The sequence below is a fragment of the Schistocerca americana genome, chromosome 2, assembly GCF_021461395.2.
Source record: "Schistocerca americana isolate TAMUIC-IGC-003095 chromosome 2, iqSchAmer2.1, whole genome shotgun sequence".
In the NCBI taxonomy this organism is placed as follows: domain Eukaryota; kingdom Metazoa; phylum Arthropoda; class Insecta; order Orthoptera; family Acrididae; genus Schistocerca; species Schistocerca americana.
The window spans coordinates 979,531,101-979,549,813 of NC_060120.1; the positions used below are offsets into that span (position 1 = coordinate 979,531,101).

General features: G+C 43.6%; 1 protein-coding gene across 2 annotated transcripts in view; it reads left to right on the plus strand.

Annotated features, from left to right (window-relative positions):
• LOC124594733 (phosphoinositide 3-kinase adapter protein 1) overlaps positions 1-18,713 on the plus strand; it is a 477,024-nt gene that overhangs the window by 2,602 nt on the left and 455,709 nt on the right. The gene's annotated exons all lie outside the window — the stretch shown is intronic.

The window sequence follows — 18,713 nt, forward strand, 5'->3', positions numbered from 1 at the left end:
TCCAACACAAAAATCGGGCCTTCATCCATCCCCTATCCTAGGAATAAATTCCCTAGAATGGTTCTTGATAGTTAATTCACTTCCTAAATTAACAAAAATTCCAGAATAACATAACAAAAACGTTGATTAGCCTCATTTCGAAACCTTAAGCTCATATTTGAGGATCGAGACCTCGCTCTCCCAGTCTTTTAACGTAGCTGTTCTTGCTCCTCGTCGTCGTTACTCGAGGCATGGTATTCCCGTAAAATAGTTGGATGCGGTCTGCAGCGTGAGTGTGGGTGTCCTGTTCCTGCGTTAAACGAGAACTATTTTCTCGAGAAAAAGAGAAATCGGGCTCTGTGGATGCGTTCTTTTTGCTAAACAAACAAACTGCCTCCGAAACTTTCACTCGAAGATTCTAGTTATTGATTTTTCCAGAGCTTCAGCAGAATTATGTCAGTCGATTGGTTACTGATCTGGTAACACTAATATCAGTATCAGAGACTTCATACCAGTTACAAACCGTCTCTTTTTGGCTATATGAAGCATTTTGATGACGTGCCTCTTTAAAGCACCATTGAGTGATGCACGGCAATCACTCGCTAATATTCTGTGTATTGCATATGAAGATTTCATCCTCTGTGTCGCTATAATGAGTATGCCAAAGAGTGCTTGAAATCTATGTCTGCAATAAACAGATTACTAACGACTGATTGCTATACATTTTCTCAACTTCAAATAAACACAATCACTGACTATACTCGTTCCATATGGAATCGAGTCTGATTGTTTAAGGTGCGATTGTCATCAATACAGCTCTCAATACGAGAAATTTCTAGTTGTTCCTAACAGAGACACAAGGAAATATTTAAGGTAATCTTGGGATTAATAACCGCTTCATCTTCGTTTAGTCCTTTATTATTGGATCACTACTTCCTTGCCGTCAGTATGACAGAGCGCCGGCCGCTGTGGCCGAGCAGCTCTAGGCGCTTCAGTCCGGAACCGCGCTGTTGCTACGGTCGCAGGTTCGAATCCTGCCTCGGGCATGGATGTGTGTGATGTCCTTAGGTTGGTTAGGCTGAAGTAGTTCTAAGTCTAGGGGATTGATGACCTCAGATGTTAAGTCACAAAGTGCTTAGGGCCATTTGAACCATATGACAGAGCATGCGGCCGCGTCCCCTGGTCGCAATTCAGTACAGATCGGAGAAGTGAACCCATTCATTATATTGGAATCCGGCTGTTTTATTCTATAACATACCGCCTTTTAGCGGTGTTTTATTCTGACGGACGACGAATGTTGGGTAAAAAGCTTCCGAGCTTCTCCGGTGTAATGTTTTAGTCATATGTTCACCTGAATACGTGGTTTTTAGTGCTACGAAACCAGTAGTCATCCAATAATAAATGGCTAAGTACAGCTGAAGCCGTTATTAATACCCAAGATGACTACTCATAGCTGTGGTTGCCCTACCTACAAGGTCGTTGTTGAGATATAAGAACGCAGGCTTCCTCGGCCGGTGTCATAGTGATTAAAATTCTTCTGGGTATTATGTCACGTCATTGCTAAAAACTAACAACAATAATAAACTAAAACCGACGTTTCGGCCGAATTGCAACGGCCTTCCTCAGGGCACGACTGGTTTTGCATGGGGATAGGTGCTTCTATATATTACAGACTATTGACATCTGACGTCACTGTTGTAAAACTTTTAATTGGCCCTCTAATATGATTGGCTAGTTATGACGTAAGGGAAGATGGAACGAAAGAGGCTATTCGTGGGTGTCCATGTCGTCAACGATTGGTAGCTGTCCGCCAATCAGCGTTCGGCTTCTGGTCGGCAAGTTTTCCTCCTGGTGTGCGCGGAAGTGAACTGACAGTTGCTGTACAACTGTTTGTGCAGATACGTCCGTGTCCCGTCTAGCTTCTGCACCGCGACCGCTCGCGGCCCGTTGGACTGGGATGGCCGGCAGCCAGGACGCCGGGAGTTTGTAGCCATCTTCTGTGTTGATGTTGTCAGGCTGCTTAATAATTTCGATCGCCTCCCGTATTTTGCGTTCTCGCATCCACGATTCTTTCGCCAGTACTCGGGCTTCCCGGAACCTGATAGGTTGTCCACAGTCATGGTTGTGTTCCGCTATTGCCGATTTATTATGTTGTTGTAATCGTACATAGCGTTCGTGTTCTGCTACACGTAAACTGACATGTCTCCCCGTTTCTCCTATGTAGGCAGCTCCGCACTTACACCGTAGTTCGTAAACACCTGGAGTGTTTAGATTGTTGACTACATCCTTGGTGGAACCTATCATTTCGTGGATCCTGTGACTGCTTCGAAAAATCGGTTTGAAACCTAATCGGCGGAGTACGTTGCCTAGCCGTTCACTGACGCCTTTTACATATGATAAGTGTACCAGTGGAAGCTTCTCTTCTTTGCCTTCTCGTGTTCTGCTCAGTTTGGTTTTAGCTACCTTTCTTATGATAGTCTGTAATAAATAGAAGCACCTATCCCCATGCAAAGCCAGTCGTTCCCTGAGGAAGGCCGTTGCAATTCGGCCGAAACGTTGGTCTTAGTTTATTATTGTTGTTAGTTTTTAGCAATGACGCGGCATAATACCCAGAAGAATTTTAATCACTATGTAGTTGAGATAGTTTGAAACAGTAGTGACGTTGTAGCTTTCCTAAATTTAGTTGGGGAGGAAGTCGAGCAGATACTACGAGACACATACAGCATTATAGTTCACTTTATTAAGACTCTTCAAGTTAGAATAATTAAATTTACAAGCAGTCCTTGTCTACATAGGTGACATATATTTATTACTGTCGCTGTCGCTTAACAGTTAGCACTTTGTTCTTGTAAGAGTGTTCAGTTGACTATAACGTTGACACACTGTTCTGACTTGTAGTACAACTCGCGCTGCTGGATCTAATTAGAGCCGTCGGTGGAAGAGACTAGGCGACTAACGTTGACCGGCACAGAGACGGGATGTACTGAATCACGGGACGCAGCGCCATAGCCACACGGCACACCACGGGACGGTCTGGTTAACGTGATTTTGCGCCCTCAGCGCTCTACGGCGGCAGTTGTCGCCTTTATTTGGCTCGCAACCCAAACAGTTTCTTCACGAATATGGTCGCACTTAAAATTCTTACGTTAGCTGTATTAAAACGCACATTTCCTCCCTAGTCACATTGTTTCTGTCTGTGGTATGCATAGATAAAAACTTCAATATCCGTGAACATGTAATAAGAGAAAAAGGGAAGGTACATGCCCAGTCAGTAACGACATCAGCTTATAAAAGTTCACCAAATCAAACAAACTCACTCTTGACAGTGAACATATTTGTATTTAGGCAACATAAAGCAGCCCATCCTGATAGCTGAGTGGTTCGTATTGTGGCTTTTCTAACGCGGGACATTCCGGATCGGATTACTCCCCTTTCATTATTATTTCCGGAACGTGACTATTTACCTCGGACAAAGACCAATGCTGTGAATTCGATTCGCGGACACGCCATTCACTACCTATTTGGACAAACTGTAGACTCTGTACTCGATTTTTGGACATACCTCAATGACCGTCATTATGTCGTTGTCCGTCACCCAAAATACAGACAATTTTTCTCGAACTTCCTTGGGAGTGCTTTCCACGACCCGCCTCGCAGCTGGAATGTGTTGAGCCAAGAGAGAATAAGGTTTCCTGTTTGAACCAATGAACGTTTCTGAACAATTGAACGGAACACATCAATTTCGAGAAGACTCAACATATTACCAGCGGGGCGCAGAAGCCCTCTGATCAATTACACAACAACATAAAAAAAAATTACAAATAAAAATAAAAATTCAGAAAAAGTAAGATTTTGTTTTGTTTGTACGGATAGCCCTAAATTTGAATTCCCATATTTCCCCTGGTATATAGGCAGCTCTCTGGGGTAGGTTTAGTCTGGAGCCAACGCCTGAAGTGGACCAGATTTTTTTGTTATAGGATGAAAAGTGGCGGTGGCACTTAGTTTCTTTTTTTTAGTTCCATTTTCCTAAGGAGCTTTAAAATAAGAGAGAAACAAAAAGCGTTCTAGGCGCTGTAAAGAAAAAAAACTAAAAACAGAAGGAAAAAAAGTGGTCTGCACGACAGACTGTCAATCCTAAGGGCCCGGGTTCGATTCCCGGCTGGGTCGAAATAAGTAATTTAAAAAAAGAAAAAAATAAAGAAAAAAGTGGTCAGCGCGGCAGTGTGCCACGCCGAGGGGCCCGGGTTCGATTCCCGACTGGGCCTGGAGATTTTCTCCACTCAGGGACTGGGTGTTGTGTTGTCCTCATTATCATCATCATCAGTGGAAGGCAACGGGAAACTACCACTGGAATCACTTCCCTAGACGCTCCTGCGGTGGACCTCTCTGACGAGGCTTCCCCCATGACAAGACCTGCCGTAAGGAAGGATACAAAGTTTTTTAACATAAAACATTACAGAACTTATTTCGATTAATTTCTCAAGACAGTCGCTCAACGTTTTAAAAAACGCGAAGGTTAAGAAAAAAGAGTTGTATACCGCAGGAATACAACCTTCTACCGACTTAATCTGTGTTATCACTCTATCCACTATGCTAGATTGTAGCGTCGTGAGGAAAGATTTTGTATTTTGTGCAATAGTGTTCTAGGAGCTTTAATCCCCGAAAAGTTATTAATTATAACAAATCCTAACAAGAACGACACGTTTTTCATCAAGCCCTAAAACGACTTGTCTCATAGCATAGCGTCGTAATAACTAAATACGAAAATGATTTAACCACCAATATGCGTTTTCCATCATTTTAATGCAAGAAATCGTACCAGTAACAATTCGTTCACGCCACATCCGATGAGCTGGTGCTTGGAAACAGCATATATTCAGGGGTGTAAGATATAATGTTGAAACGTCCCCTTAGAAAAATTTATGAATTACTGTGCTGATAAACCTCTTACATTATTTGATTTTCAAACAGCTGAGCAAAACTGAACGTACTCAGACATTTCTCTCTTTACTTATTCTGATCAACACTAAACTGACAAACAATATTTTTTTGCGCAACGTAATCTGACTTTCAAAAATCACTACAAAAGAATGGCCCTGACTAACAATAAATAACCTATACCTTTCATGAATCACTTACCTCACAGAAATCTTCGTTACTCGAATTACTGCAATACAGCGAGAGCCAGATAAATAAAAGATTCTAACTACTGAAGGCATTAACTACTGATAGGCATAGTTAGCAAATGAAAGATTTTGATAGAGAACAAACAATGTATTTACCTTAATAATGTTCAAAAATCATAATATATGTGTCAGTTCATGACATCCAGTCTTACAAATTTACTGTCTCTGATGGACACACGTCCAGATCATACGCTCTCAAAACTCCGCCATCTCTCTCCCCACTTCCACCACTGCTGGCGGCTCACCTCCAACTGCGCAACGATACGCGCTGTTCACATTCAACTGCCCAACACTACAATAGCGAATGTTCCAACAATGCCAACCAGCCACAGACTGCACACAGCACAGCCAGTGATTTTCATATAGAGCGCTACGTGGCGTTACCAGCATAAAAACCTAAACAGCCTACTTACAATGTAAAACCCACCGAATACGGGCTTCTATCGAACACAACAAATACAATATGGCGTCTTCCTTTCTGCTGAGGGCTTCAAGCTTTCTGGTTGTGACGCAGGCAGCGGTCTTGCTTCCTATTGATTCTACTTTACGTGACACGTCGGCGAAATTATGCAAAACTATATTGTGTTTAAATTGGCGAAATAGTTCCTCAATGTAAAATAGCAGAAAGTGACGTCACAAAACTCGTAGAACACCACGTCAGCGTTAGCTAACTTGTCCCGTATGCCGATGGCCTTAGACGACTCTGTCGTGGTAAGCGATGAATGCAGAGTGGCAGATCGGCGCCGCGCTTTGACGTAAGGAATTATCCAGCAGCAGTGGCGTATGGAACTTATTGAGGATGTGTGTACTCCGATGTATCCCATTCGTTGCTGCGTCAAGCAGCAACAGTCCTTACTTGTGGTTCGTCGTGACGTACTAACTTTGACATACGATCCCAGAAATAACGGTCAAATGTTTATGTTAATATTTTATTGTGGTTCGCCCGTACAGTGAGAGAACTGTTAATTCGCTAAATGCGATACATTCACGACCACAGTTATAGAGCGTAGAAAGTTATTTACACGAGGACTGCAATTAAAAAAACCGATTTGTAGCCCCTGCGCACGGAAACACAAGTGATGGAGCTGACAAAAGTTCAGAACACTTAGAATCCATGGGGAATACAACTGTGGCCAACTGCTGCAGATCACCTTTTAATACGGCGGTAGCAGCGAGAATGTTATTTTTTCTGGCCTGTGTCAAAATTACTTTCTACATTCCAAAATTCGGGTCGTGAAAGTATAGCACGTGTGAAATTCGTATTTTTCTTGTTTATCAATTTCTTCATTCCTGTAGACACATTGCCCTAAAATTTGATTCCTGTTAAGGCGAGGTTCGAGACCGATGAAAACACTGATTTTTTTTACATGATTATGTTCGCAAAACGATTTTTTGGTTGTGAAAGTTATATAGAAGTTGCAGTGTACTGAATTGAACACTCGTACCGACCGAAACACAGACAGCTGTAGGCTCTCGGTGAATTAGATCAGGAGAAGATTCGACCGGTAAACGACTTTCTGTCCAATGAAGATTTGCTTAAAAATGCACCGGTGCGAACACACGAAATGACAACGAGAACTGCAACGCATGTATCTGGAAACTGTTACCGAAAATCTTCATTGCGCGGCAAAAGCTGTTGAGACAGAGGATATATAGCTGCCGATCTATTCTGCGAAGGTTATACCTCTATTCTGAAAACAATGAATGTGCTAGGAATCGTCTTAGGGGGGAACAGCAAAAAGCTAGCGGAGTTACCTGACAGGAAACGTGTGGCCACTGCGTGGCAAAGAATGTCTGTTTGTTAAAAGAGCCTGGACTGAAAAAATACAGCATCAAATGCAGAACCACAGCACGTTTGAGGAAGAGTAAGAATGACGCTATATGGTCCTGGGATCTCGAATTAACCCCAAGCTTTTAAACAAGTTTTTTTTTTTTTTTTACTCCAAACTTCAAAAGCGATTGTCTCGAAACATTTTTCAACGCACGAAGCGCTCTAGAGCTTCGACAAATTAACCGATTCATGTGATTTTTTAAAATGAAAGATAACTCAATTTAGCGGGCCTTAGGGAGAGCTTTTTTTTAATTGCAATTTTTAAATATTTTTTAAACATCTGAACTTGGAAAAACATCCCAAGAATTTTTTTTTTCAAACAGTTGCCACTCTTTTCCGAGGTACTTTTAAAACCCCATCGTGATGGTCCCTTCAGATTCATTCTTGTTTAAGTATTACAGATTTTTGTGGGTTCCAGAAATAGCCAAGAGTCTGTACAACGCTTCACACAAACCAGGACGCACCGGGAGGCGCTTATTTTGCCACGGGCTGCAGCCGCCATTTTTAATTTGCTACTAAATAAAAAAATTCATACGCGAATGTGTGCATAATAATGTGGTAAAACTCTTGGTTTAATAAAAAAATTATTGTATGAAAAAAATTCTGAACTTCACCCATTTTTCGTTCCTCTCGACTAGAACCTCCCCTTAACGCATCGTTACGGGCATAACAGCGTGTCGTGTGTGTGTGTGGGGGGGGGGGGGGGCGTTCTCTCCTCCCGACAACGCGCGCGGCTTCGCTTTTAGTTAAGTGCCTGACCTGTGCTCAAGTTATCTGGCGGAGACTGAATCTGCTGCTTGCAGTGGTAGGCGCGCCACTGTCCCGATATCTGTGTGTCGGACATTGGCGCGCAAACAGGAAGCAGTCAATATTGTGCCGGAATGATAACTGCCCAAAATATTTACTTAGTCTGGTGCCAGGTTGTGTGGAATGCCGTAACGTGTTGCCACGGGACACAGCGGCGACTGCTAACAGCAGACGCCTTGTCTAGTTGTCATCTAGTAAATCGGGAGAATAGTATTTCATACTATGTCGCAAGGATGACAAGTTACAGAACTGTCTTTGATATCAGCAGAGAAGAATCTGTGGCCGAAAGTAATGTGCGAGAGATAGAGTAACATACTATGTTATAATCTTTTACTAACTTGAAACGTCCCCTCAGAAACATTTATGAATTACTGTGCTGGTAAACCCCTTACATTATTTGATTTTCAAACAGCTGAGCAGAACTGAACGTACTCAGACATTTCGCTCTTTACCTATTCTGATCAACACTAAACTGACACACAGTATTTTTTGCGCAACGCAATCTGACTTTCAAAAATCCCTACAAAAGGATGGCCCTGACTAACAATAACCTATACCTTTCATGAATCACTTACCTCACAAAAATCTTCGTTTCTCGAACTACTGCAATACATTACTGCCAGCTAAATAAAAGATTCTAACTACTGAAGGTACTAACTACTGATAGGCATAGTCAGCAAATCAAAGGTTTTTATAGAGAACAAATAATGTATTTACATTAATAGCGTTCAAAAGTAATTATATATATATATATATACATATATATATATATATATCAGTTCATGACATCCAGTCTTACAAATTTACTGTCTCTGATGGACACACGTCCAGATTATCCGTTCTCAAAACTCCGCCATCTCACTCCCCACATCCACCACTGCTGGCGGCTCACCTCCAACTGCGCAATGCTACGCGCTGTTCACATCCAACTGCCCAACACTACAATGGCGAATATTCCAACAATGACAACCAGCCACAGACTGCACACAGCACAGCCAGTGATTTTCATAGCAAGCGCTACGTGACGTCACCAACATAAAAACCTAAACAGCCTACTTACAAACTTTATTACGTCGCGCCTGTTTAGCGACACAAATAGCGAGTAATAAGGATGATTGCGTGATGATACTACAAATTCATTATGGAGAAGGGTAAATGTGTCAGTTTGAGGCAAGGGACCCCTATGCGGAAAGGACCAAGTTCAAAGTTATAAGTGAAAATCGTTCAGATACCTTCGACAGTAGAATACATATACCGGTACTGTTGTTGCTAACATTGCACCGTAGGACACTTTCAGAGGTGATAGTATGGACCAAATCAAGGAAAAAAAGTCTAGTAGACACTGGCTAGAAAATGCATCCTGAGGCGCTATGATGGCTCGTTCGTCTTCGCTATTCTGAAACACATCTCTATTGAACAAGTGCTTACAGCACCTAAGATGCGCATTTCAGAGGCGATGTTTTCCGGACTTTTTCTTGTTTTGGTCCGTACTGCCACCTCCGGAAGTTGGTTATCGTACAATCGTAAGAAATACAATACAGGTACATGTATTTCACTGTCAGAGTTATCAGAAGTAATGAATCGTATGTTGCCTCGCAACCTAAAATCTTAAATTTACACATATTCACACACACAAATGGTAAATTTTTCCCAAGTTTTACTTAGTGATGTATTATGGACAACGATTCCACTTGTTGTATTACTAACAGTGTATTACAAATTTCTAATTATAATGTAACTATATTATTACCAGTACGTAATAATGTGGTCGTTTAAACCCAATAAGCGACGGATAGCCGGTGTCTGGCACCACTATGTTCTAATATAAACCAAACTAAAATATTAGTGTGTTTAACAAATTAAAACTCCTGAACAGGTAATAGAATTGGCTAAATACCTCTTCGATGTATCCCTGCTGTGGTGGTGAACATAATATCCCTGCGCCGGGAGAAGTTGCAGCAGTTTGTAAGCGTGTCAGATAGTGCCAACACTTCAGTCTGAACTACCAACATTGGCGTACTTACGACCATAGATACGTACTGACCGAGAAGCGCCTTTCTCTCTGCCGTGTTAAGGTGTGAAACAAACATGGAGAGTAAAAAGCAGAGCTTCTGTCATTATGCTGTATGCGCAGTGGAGCCGAGAATTCGTTTTTTCTCGTATATAACTAAACTTGAGTATTGATTTAAACAATCGAACCACTTGTATGATTATTATAGATGTAACAGTACAGTTAATGAAATTTTTAATTCGCAATATTAATGCAATGAATTATCGTTTCAAATTTGGCCATTGGTAACACCAGTTAGAAAACATTGTATTCACTGCTTTTTGCTTTTTAGAAACGACATAACTAGGCCTGTTTTTGTTGCTTTGTCAGTCATTTGGTTCAACACTTCCAAAGGCGTGCAAGACGAAATATCAGATAATTTATGGATTTGTAGTCTTAGCTTGACGATGTCCACTATGGACAAACAGTAGTTACTGTTATTCTGAAGAAGGTTGGGTTATCCCGACTGAAACCTAGGTAAATTCTAGGTAAACGGTGCAACTGAGAGGTTGTTGATTACTAAAATTATAATTAAAACTGTTTCAGTTGCTCTTTTATTTGACATATCATTTATAACTGCAACTTTAATGTAAAAAATATTATAAAGCGTTAAAACCCCGATATTCATTTATAAACACCCTGTATACTGTACCAAAACTACAGAACCGTAGTCTTTATTACCTGTGATCTCAGAGAACAACTATGAGCGCTAATGACCATAGCAGTTTTGCGCCCTAAAACCAAAAACAAAACCAAAAACAACTATGAGACGGCACCGTTACTCGTGCTGCGCATATGCGTAGAGGGCACTTTCCTCTTGCCGTACCCCTCTCCCCTCTTACAGCGCCTTGTCGTGGCGCGATCGCAATACAGGGGCCGAGGTGTTCGCTACGCACCCGCCCGTCGTTGGTTGGCTGGCTGGGGCAGACGCTCGGTCATACACAATGCCGGCGGCGCAGCGCGTCCTTTTGTGTGCTAATCCCAGCAAGAGGGGGGGGGGGGGGGGGGCGAGGGAGGGTTGCCGCCGAATTTGAGCGGAGCCGCCGGCGCTTAGCCGCGCATGCCGCGTGCCCCCCGCCGATTCCGCGAGCAAAACCGGCGCCTCTTCATTTCAGACACACGCCGCGCCCCGCGTGCCGGAATGCGCGGACAATGGCTGCCTCGCGGAGGCGACTTATCTGCGCAAAATAGTGAGCAGCGTGCTGTTGTAAGCAACTCGCCGCTAAGCTGCGCCTCAGGATGATATCTCACTTTGCTACCGAAACGTGACCCCGCCGGAAAGTCTCTGATGTGCACGACACAAGCACCAGTTGTGCAACGTTAGTGGCCAGTCGTCGTCGTTTCTAGGGCTGTGTAGTTTTCGTTGCATTTATTGACTGAAGAAAAAAACCAGTCCCTGTAATAAGCGGAACCTCAACCCGCTTTATTCATCCGGCTGGAGAGTGAGAGGTATGTACACTACTGGCCATTAAAATTGCTACACCAAGAAGAAATGCAGATGATAAACGGGTATTCATTGGACAAATATATTATACTAGAACTGACATGTGATTACATTTGCAGGCAATTTGAGTGCATAGATCCTGAGAAATCAGTACCCAGAACAACCACCTCTAGCCGTAATAACGGCCTTGATACGCCTGGCCATTGAGTCAAAAAGAACTTGGATGGCGTGTACAGGTACAGCTGCCTATGCAGCTTCAACACGATACCACAGTTCATCAAGAGTAGTGACTGGCGTATTGTGACGAGCCAGTTGCTCGGCCACCATTGACCAGACTTTTCAATTGATAAGAGATCTGGAGAATGTGCTGGCCAGGGCAGCAGTCGAGCATTTTCTCTATCCAGAAAAGCCCGTACATGGCCTGCAACATGCAGTCGTGCATTATCCTGCTGAAATGTAGGGTTTCGCAGGGATCGAATCAAGGGTAAAGCCACGGGTCGTAATACATCTGAATTGTAACGTCCACTGTTCAAATTGCCGTCAATGCGAACGAGAGGTGGCCGAGACGCGTAACCAATGGCACCCCATACTACCACGCCGGGTCATGCGCCAGTATGGCGATGACGAATACACGCTTCCAATGTGCGTTCACCGCGATGTCGCCAAACACGGATGCGACCATCATGATGCCGAAAACAGAACCTGGATTCATCCGAAAAAAATGACGTTTTGCCATTCGTGCACCCAGGTTCGTCGTTGAGTACGCCATCGCAGGTGCTCCTGTCTGCGATGCAGCGTCAAGGGTAACCGCAGCCATGGTCTCCGAGCCGATAGTCCGTGCTGCTGCAAACGTCGTCGAACTGTTCGTGCAGATGGTTGTTGTCTTGCAAACGTCCCCATCTGTTGACTCAGGGATCGAGACGTGGCTGCACGATCCGTTACAGCCATGCGGATATGATGCTTGTCATCTCGACTGCTAGTGATACGAGGCCGTTGGGATCCAGCACGGCGTTCCGTATTCCCCTCCTGAACCCATCGATCCCATATTCTGCTAACAGTCATTGGATCTCGACCAACGCGAGCAGCAATGTCGCGATACGATAAACCGCAATCGCGATAGGCTACAATCCGAGCTTTATCAAAAGTCGGAAACGTTATGATACGCACTTCTCCTCCTTACACGAGGCATGACAACGACGTTTCACCAGGCAATGCCGGTCAACTGCTGTTTGTGAATGAGAAATCGAACTTTCCTCGTGTCAGCACGTTGTAGGTGTCACCACCGGCGCCAACCATGTGTGAATGCTCTGAAAGGCTAATCATTTGCATATTACAGCATCTTCTTCCTGGCAGTTAAATTTCGTATCTGTAGCACGTCATCTTCGTGGTGTAGCAATTTTAATGGCCAGTAGTGTAATTGTAAACCCATGATAGAAACATAGAGTGAGGAACAGCGGCTGGTCGAACTATTCTAGAAGTATATACCATTAGCCGTTATTTTTGAAAACCTTATTTAGGTTAATAGTTTCAGTTCTTCAGTAGGGTTTTCTTCAGGTCCATTAATGGTTACAAAAACAGTTAAAACAATGAAGTATAAATTAAGTATAATTATGCAGCAAAACTTTTATATCAAATCGATACAAGTAAGTAATTATGAACTAAAAATAATATGCACGACAGTGATTTATAGACAGAAGGTATGAGTACCTCAGGTCTGTTAAGTCAATTATTGAACACAACGATGTCATTACAATGAGACGTAGTAAACCTACAAAGCCCAAGACATGTAACACATTTAGTAAAAAGTCAGAAATAAAATCATAGATTTGCTACATCCTGTTACATGACACTAGTGTGTCCATAGTTGTCTTAACAGCCCTGAGGACCTTATATATTTTGTCTATGAACTACTGTAGTGCATATTATTTTTAGTTCATAATTATTTACTTGTATCTATTTCATGTAACACTTTTATTCTGTTATTGAACTTGCTTTACTTTTAACTGTTTTAAGTATTTTTTGTAACCATATAAGAGCCTGAAGAAGACCCTAATGAGGCGTTGAAACTAGTGGACCAAATGAAGTCTTCAAAAATAGTGACCGATGGTGTATATTTCTACAGCGAAAAGTATGTATGGCGAAACGCTGTCTTCGGCGTTGCTCGGGAACCAGTGCCTCCGGAGGCAGCAGCCGACCGCCGCTTGGCGCACAGGCCCCATTTTCGGACTCTGTGGTGAGTCTCGTATCGGTACTAACTGAGAATAAAGCACACTGTCGGATCGAAAGAGTACGGACGCCGGTGTGGAATGCGGAATTGGTCACTAGACGACACAGATTAAAAGGAGGCGGGGAATGTTGTGCTGTTTTAGAAGAGAAGCAGTAACGACAATCGTTCGGTCAGGAATGCACAGTGTCTTAGAATGTCGGCTAGTCACTGCGTGTCACCTCAGTAACAAATCCGTCAGGTACGTTCCAATTCTTCTAAAGCTGCTCGTGTCTACTGTTGGTGATGTGATTCTGAAGTCGGAACGCAAAACAACAACCGTAGTTGAACTAAGACTGCGGACGTCTTAAGACGTCTCAGAACAAGCAACTGGGACACAGGAAAACACGGAGAAATCCTTTGTCTTCAAAATGTTACCTATTCTATTTGATGTTTTCCCTATAAAAGGTAATCTGGACCTTTTCTTTTCCAGTTTGCCTGTGTTTTTCATTGGGGGCAGCAGTGACCTGGGTTGCTTCTTCACCTTCTTGCCTAGAATGATATTCGGGTTAATTTCATTATTTATGGCTAGTTTTTATTGTATTAAGTTGCTTCTTCTTGTGACATAGGGATAGAAAGAAAGCTATTATCAGCAAGCAGATGGTCAGGTGGGCTCACCTTTATCCGCCTTACTAGCAGAAATGTTCATGGACAAGTGGGAGATTGATTTTCATAAGGGGGAACTACTTGTTGTGTATTGGTACAGATACGTAGATATTCTTTGTATGTGGAAAGGTTCCAATAGACAACTCCAAAAATTTGTGGAAAATATGAACCAGTGGCACACTAACATAAAGGTCAGCACCCAGTGGGGGGCGGGGGCGGCGGGGGGGGGGGGGGCGAGGGAAGTCCAGCATAAATTTCCTGGACATTAACTTAAAGGTAGAAAACAGTAACCATAAATTTGAAATTTATCGAAAAGAATCCTTCACTACACATTCATCCCGGCTTCCCCCCAACATCCTACAGCCTATTAACAAGCAGCATTCCACCACGTGATCCACCGCCTCCTTCCCTTCCCTATGTCCCAAGAGGAAACCAGGAACTTAATGCAATAGAAACAATAGCCACAAATAATGAATTTAACCCCAACATCATTGATAAAATTCTAGGTATAAAGATGAAGAAGCAAGCCAGGGCCCTACTGTCCCCAAAGAAAAACACAAAAGAACTGGAAAAGAAATGGTGCAGATTACCTTTTGTAGGGAAGACATAAAATAGGGTAAGTAACATTTTGATTGCAAAGGGTTTCCCTATGTTCTTCTATGTCCCCCAGTTGCTTGTTCAATGCAAATCAATCAGCCATCACAAAAAGTGGGGTTTAATCACATAATGTGTCAGTCTTGCTACACTGGACAGACGGTGAGGTCAATAATTACAATGTTTCACCTAGAACCCACAGCTGATTCAATTAAAACTGCATACTTTTTATATGATTGTCTAAAAGCAAGGTGAATATCGAAAATTTTTCTTTCTGTTAGTGTTACTATCCTATTTGACATTCACTAGATGGGTCCAACAGGGAATGTAGTTCAAGCTTAATAGATACGACTCAGTAACAGCAGTTTCTTACTTTAATTGTTATGTTAAATATCGTCCATACTTACTATCACTCGTACAATAAAATTTGTTATAACTTTGCATGCTTACAACATTCGCCGCCGCGCGGGGTAGCCGCACGGTCTAGGGGCCTTGCCACGGTTCGCGCGGCTCCCCCGTCGGAGGTTCGAGTCCTCCCTTGGGATGGGTTTGTGTGTTGTAATTACCAAAACTTAGTTTAAGTTAGACTAAGTGGGGTGTAAGCCTATGGATCGATGACCTTAGCAGTTTCGTCCCATAGGAACTTACCACAAATTTAAAAAAATATATATATCATTCGATATCTTGAACGGTTCAGGTTATAAAAAGGCTGTTACATATTACGCGACTCAGCACCGCGTAAACAAGTACAGGCGAACGACAATACGAGGGAAGTTACGCAAATTTACTATTTTTGTGCTTGGGGCAGCAAACCTCCGAAGTTAGAGCAGAAGTTGGAACTAGGGCATTCAGAGAAATACAGCACGAACGAGAACTCCATTGTAATGGTAAAAAAAAAAAAAAACTAAAGCTCTAGCTATAAAAAGGGAAGATTTTTACGAGCGACATCAGATTCCTTTAATTCTGGTAGGCAGCGTGCTCTTAAACACAGCTTCCGTTTCTCAGAAACATTCTTTAGTCTCTCCAAGTGCTTGGCGACGATGTAGCACATCTAGTCGCTGGGCGTAAATTCCCAGAAAGGACGCTAAAGATTTTTACGGCGAGAGCGAGCAGGGAATAAGATCCTGCGAGCACCGGCGCCTCTTAGCCAGTCCTCCACGTCATCCGACGGCGGCGGGACGGAGTTTTACGGAAATTGAAGTCTCTCCGACCGCCGCTGCAGCTTTTACTGCACGAGCGGGCGGTTCGTTAAGAACACTGAACACTGGCGGGAAACAAGGGGGGTGCTGCCGTGAAAGGGGGCACAGCTCGCTAAGGGGAAAAGACGTCATAATCCGAACGAAAGGTCACGTAGCGACGGGTCGACTGAGGAGCAAATGATGTCGCGCTAGAGTCAACACACTCGGTCCGGCCACCTTAATTATGTAAGAAGTCAACGTGCAATAACCACTCACAGACGGCAGGTAGCAGCACTGTGAGTTGTTGTCGTAATGCGGAAACGGTGCGATTGGACTGACGTGATCATTGGCTCTGGAACGAAGAGTGGAAGCATTTCCGAAATAGCTCAATTTGTAAACCGTTCGCGTGCAGCCGTGCATGACAAAATGGCGCTATCCAAAACCAGCGATGAGGCAACAGTGGTGCACCACAGGCCGTAGATGACACGGGTAAACGACGGCTCCAACGAATTGTAAGCGCGAATACACGTGCAACTGTTGGGCGACTAACTGCCCAGATGAACCAGGGCGCTACCAACAGTGTCTTCTCACCGACCGTTCAGCAAACATTGTTGTGTGAATGCCTCCTCAGCGGGTACTTGGTTCATGCACCCATGCTGACGTGGACGAGGGCGGCAGATAACACGCCAGTCTCACAAATGGACAAACACTGAGTGGCGACAGGTGACCTTTTCAGATGAATGACGTTTTATGCTCCATCGGGCATATGGTTCAAATGGCTCTGAGCACTATGGGACTCAACTTATGAAGTCATCAGTCCCCTAGAACTTAGAACTACTTAAACCTAACTAACCTAAGGACATCACACACATCCATGCCCGAGGCAGGATTCGAACCTGCGACCGCTGCGGTCGCGCGGTTCCAGACTGTAGCGCCTAGAACCGCTCGGCCACTCCTTAGGTTAGTTAGATTTAAGTAGTTCTAAGATCTAGAGGGGCTGATGACTTCAGATGTTAAGTCCCATAGTGCTTAGACCCATTTGAACCATAAATTATGGACGGCTAGAGAGGCACTATGACCCAGTATTCCTGCAGGGACTTCCAATGACAATCCACGCCACGCACTATGCTGGGCGGAACATGATTGGTTTGGTGATTCGAAGGAGGGAACCAAACAGCAAGGTCTTCGGTCCCATCGGATTATGGAAGGAAACCGGCAGTGCCCTTTCAAAGGAACCATCCCGGTATTTGACTGAAGCGAATTAGGGTAATCACGGAAAACCTAAATCAGGATGGCCGGTCGCGGGTTTGAACCGTCGTCCTCCCGAATGCGAGTTCAGTGTGCTAACCACAGCGCCACCTCGCTCGGTACCTGGGCGAAAGGAGGTCCGCCACTATATTAGGATGTTTCGCATCACATGTCACCTCAGTTTAAAATTTAATGATTGACAAATGTAAACTTATTACCTCCTTACGCATTTCAACCGAAAATAACGAGACGTCAGTTCTGAATGCCCGGCCTTCTTATTTGACAGTTTTGTGACGATGCCGTATTGAAGGCTCTGGTTTGTGTAGCGTATGGTATGGTACAATCTCGTTAAACAGCCTCTAGTTGTTTTCTGGCGTAGCCAGGGAGAGAGAGCCCGCATCTCGTGGTCGTGCGGTAGCGTTCTCGCTTCCCACGCCCGGGTTCCCGGGTTCGATTCCCGGCGGGGTCAGGGATTTTCTCTGCCTCGTGATGGCTGGGTGTCGTGTGATGTCCTTAGGTTAGTTAGGTTTAAGTAGTTCTAAGTTCTAGGGGACTGATGACCATAGATGTTAAGTCCCATAGTACTCAGAGCCATTTTGAACCAGGGAGAGAGAGAGAGTGAGGATTCGTCCGGCCGCTCCTTAATTAACACGTAGACTATACTGGCTCGCCTGGAAAATGGCCGAAAAGAAGCAGATCGCCTTCTAGTGGAGTAATATTGAAAACGTTATTTCCCAAATATGATGAATGGTGTGGGCACGTAATGGTATGACTTCTAGTGGAGTAATACATGTGATGTATGCACATTTATCACTTTAATCAAGGAGTTAGGGGAAGTTCGTAAAAAATTACGAAAGTAGATTTATTACAATTTGATGTTTTGAAAAAATCGAAATAGGTGCTGTTTACGTTTAACTAATCATAGGTTACTAATTTTTTTTTATAGATTGTAACGATTTCCTTCCATAGTACGCAGTAAACCTGTCTACGAACGATTTCGTCACCACGGTTTACAGAAGGCGTGTTTACACTGAGTTCGAAACATGTTCTGCAGCACTGTTCGCGGCTACTGCTCGACTACCAATGTTCGCAACATGTCTGCAACACAAAAGCAGTGTTCCACGGCTGTGTCGGTACAGATCAAAGGAACGTTGTTGCTGGCCTGCTACCAGTAAATGCCACTCGGCAGCGCTAGTGTTTGTTTTTGCTCTGCCTATAGAGTTGCATGTTGTCTTTACGTATATTCCTTTACGAAACGGAGGGGCAAGACGGAAAATTTACGTACTTGTCACTCACATGAGGCATAGGAATGCCTTTGGAATGTTCGGAGTAATAGTTATGAAAACATTAAAGAGAAATGTGACTCCCTACAAAAAACGAGGCGTCGCCACGGAACAGCAGCTGTGACGTGGATAAAAAGAATTGTCTCATTTCCCAGTATCACAGCTACTACTACTACTACTACTACTACTACTACAACAGGATACGTTATCTGACTTAGGGAAAATTTCACGTCAGCGAGTTACG